Genomic DNA, 4,290 nt, shown 5'->3' on the forward strand with positions numbered 1-4,290 from the left:
TATATATATACCATTACGCGTTTAGTCAAACAGATAGGTGTACGTAAACATGGAAATTTAGGGCATTCCAGAGGATGTTTTTATGTCCTCACATGAACGTAGACGACATAAGGAAAATTGTGCTACTGGATAGTAGTCCATGTTAGCTTTAATCGCGCCTTGATTTAACATTCCCTCTCATATACGCCGCAGATAATGTTGAAATAATAAAACATTCTGTTCCATTTACAATTTTGAAAACAAATGATTGTTTTCAGCTTAAGTTATTGGCAATGTAATTTTCGTAATCAAATAGGTAATGAATCAAAGACAGGCGATTGTTCATTCATTGTATCTACTAGTTGAACATATGTAGCCGTATTAGAAATGTCTATGCTACATACTTGAAAATGATATAATTAAAGCTGAAATGGGAACGCTAGTCAGTCGTAAGTTTTAGTTAATAGTCAATTTTTCCACATTTATTGTTGTAATATCTTACTGATGCTTACACAAAATGCTGAAAATATCACAAAGGACTGACGTTGTGAATCACATTTCCAAGTTATATGAAGTGACACAACCACCTTACAAATTGCTTCACTCAATCAGCTTACTGAGGATTTCTTACTTAATGCGCTTATCACAAAGATAATAAGCGAATCTAAAAAATAAACAGAAAGCATCGTTCCACGATGGTATTTTTCAGCAATGGAAATCACGTAAGTCGTTTTCAATGTTCATATCTTTGCCTTAGGAATTGTTAACTGCTTATAAATTTATTTTTCTATTTTGAGGTTGCTTGTTGAAGGATTATTTTAACTGTAAAGATTACGATGTGAAAACCGTAATGACAGAATAGATTGTGGAAGTGTTTCTGGCAAGAATAGAAGGTTTGAATTCATATCATCTGAATTATGCTGAATAACAAATGTCACATTTTCGCCATATCGAAATCTGATACATTTTACTCATGTGATCTTTATAACATGCAAGACTATTAAACAATTAATGTATCAGCAAGTAACTCTGTATCATAAACTCTGACGCACCGTTAACCCATTTATAGAAGTTATATCAATTAATCGATTAACTCAGTATCTAAATTTCATATACATTATACATTATCGCCCATAATATACGTGTCAATAAGAACAAGTGTATTGAAATATTTATTATATAAGATTAACAAAACATTGAGACTATATATTTGACACATATTTAGTCATAACTAACCTCTATCTTTCGTTAATATTTCTTAAGTTATGAGGAAATAAACACATAATCTTCCAAACTGCAACGACGAAAATTTAAGGTTCACTTAGAAAAAAAAAGGGAAAATGGAACAAGAGCAAAAAGAAACCCTTACTATTAATATTTTATGAACATCCCTTTACTATCAATGGTCTCCTGACATTTATTACCACTGAACTGAAATAACTTCTTGTAAAATGATGGAGTAATATTGTTCCATTCGATTTTTAAATAATTCTCAGTGTTCTTCTCGGTTCTTTTGGTTTTCTCCTTCGTGTCCCATCTCCAATAATATTCCAAACGTTTTCTATAGAGTTGAGATCGGGACTCTGAAATGGCCAGTCCATGAGATCGATCCCTTCATCACTGAAAAAATGTTTGACTCTCTTCGCAATGTGAAAGGAAGCATTGTCCTGCACGAAGATAGGAGGTTGAACTGACGAGGATCGGAGATGTGGAAGGGCATGCTGTCTAAGAATACGCTTGTAGATTTCAGCATTGACAGTTTATTGTAGGCAAATAAGTGGACCCGGACCAGCAGCAGAGATCACTCACCATACCCTTAGTATTAAAAGTACATTGCCTCCTCCACATTTCCGTATCTTCTTCACACATGCACGAGATAACCGTTCGCTACTTCTTCGTCGGACGTACATCCCGCCGTCGGAAACAATTACATCAAGCTTTGATTCTTCGATAAAATGGAGCCGCGACCACTGTTCTTCTGCCTAAACGACATGTTCGTGAGAGAAACGAAAACGGACTCTTTGGTTCTTCTTGGAGATCAGAGGTTTCTTTGCCGGTTCACGAGCAAGCAAACCATACACTTGTAACCTCCGAGAAACTGTTTTGCGCGATATGTTGACATCAGAGGTGGAGTTAGACTCGTGGGATGTCTCAGCAGCACTCTTAAACCTATCCTTCAGTGACATTCTAATCATAAAACAATCCTGTCTTGGTGAAGTTTTACGAGGTCTACGAGTTTTGGGTTTAGCATCTGTCGATCCTGATGACTTAAAACTAGCTACAATTCGTTGCACAGCGCTTCTCGACCTTCCTACAGTAGTTGCTATCACAGACGTTGACATACCCTCTCGGTGAATGCACACAATACAGAGTTTTCATCACAGGACAGCGATCGTCTCTCACAAGCCGCCAAGTAAAGAGTTGAATTTTCCAATAATGTAAGATCATAAGAAGGAACTGTTACCCCATTAGGAGTCTTCTAAACAACAAATATCTTGGATAGTAGTTCATTTTTTCTAAGTGACCCTTTACTTTTGGCCGTTGCAATTTGGAACATTGTTTATTTCCTCATAACTTACCAAATATTAATTCGATATACTTGAAATTTTCATGAAAAATATATTTTAAATATATCTATGTAGATATATCTATTTAGACATATGTTGAATATATTGTCTCAAGGTGTTGTCAATCTTCTATAATACCTATTTCAATAAACTTGTTCTTACTGACAGTTATATTATGACTGCTACTGTACATTAGCGGATCGGAAAGCTCTTCTTATGTGAATATGTTTCTACTGTTAATTCATTGTTTAACTCTTGCTTAGCATATCGAAATTACCGTTGATAATATTTATGCCCTGGCCATTTGTCTGAGAAAAGCATTCAAGCATTCGTTTCAAATTTCTATTTAGGTAGAACTTACCATCTTACAAACGAAAATTTAACCAGACTGTTATTAACTATAAGGTCTACTATGGTTCGCCGTTCTTTTCAACGGGAATCGTACATATGTTACACAATATACGAATAATTATGGCTTCTTTTATAAGATTATTTCTTTAAATAATTTAGCAATTATGGTGTATTCAATTAAATATTTGTTTCTCTTTAATATGTAGGTTAAGGAACGCATGGATGTGATGAACGCTAATTTCCATTCTTTAGCGTGGAAATGTCATTCTCGAAACTGCTAATAAAGTTGGGGCATGAGGATAAAGTTTTCATGCATGAATATATATCTATAATACATATTTATGATTACAGAATTTTTCTTCAAGCTAACCTCTCAATTTCCACTATTTCATGTGATTTTGTGTGGGTGATATATAAACTCAGTCTAAACTAAAAGTAGATAAAATGTTTCTTGATACATTGCAGACAAGTATAAGATCATCAGTTACTAGTATCCTTCGATCGTCGCAATATTTTACATACATTTTGCATTCTGTTTCTTAATACTTTCTGCAGATATTGTAAATATTTTGTGTTAGACTGGGTTTTATCATTTATGGACAATTCTAAGTGATATGATTATTTGAACAGAGAACGAAGTATATTCCTGAAGCAATGCAGCCTTATATCATCCACCCTACATCTAGGGGTTTCTATCATATTCACATATTACATAATGGTGCATTGTTTTAAAAAAATATTATATAACCATAAATCTGATTTGAATTATCCAAGGCACGTTTTCCCAAATCTCATAACTTTCCGAAATAGCAGTGAAGCTGCCACGTTACATTTTCTTGTTCTATAATATGTGTATCATATTATATAATTTACCCTAACAATATAGAAAATTTGGGATGGTAATACGTTAAGTTATTTTCGCTATTGGGAACCTTTCGTAATGTTTTCCTGAAACTAAACCACAGAATCACGTACTGCGGCAAGTATGCCACAGTTGTCGTGTAGCAATATCATATCATAGATTTCTGTTGATCCTTTTATTCAATGATCATCTTCATGATAGTCCATTTATATATGAAACAAGTAACTCTTATTACACACAATTATTATAAATACACCATACATAGACATAATTGCTTTAATGAAGCAATCCAAGAAGCAGAGATATTAAAGATTTCGGTGGGAGAGTTTTAAGATGACAATTAGTCGGACATATTGCCATGTTTAATGAGCGTTTTTTTTTTTCGAAACTTTTAAGATTATGTAAAACATTATGTAAAGTAGTAATTTAGCCTTTCATTTACAATGAGTTGCAAACATGAGAGAAAACAGTCCACTAAATACTAGGGAGGGATTAGTATTCATGAGTTTCACAGTCACTGGTGCGTTTTGA

This window comes from Octopus bimaculoides, chromosome 12 (assembly GCF_001194135.2).
Source record: "Octopus bimaculoides isolate UCB-OBI-ISO-001 chromosome 12, ASM119413v2, whole genome shotgun sequence".
In the NCBI taxonomy this organism is placed as follows: domain Eukaryota; kingdom Metazoa; phylum Mollusca; class Cephalopoda; order Octopoda; family Octopodidae; genus Octopus; species Octopus bimaculoides.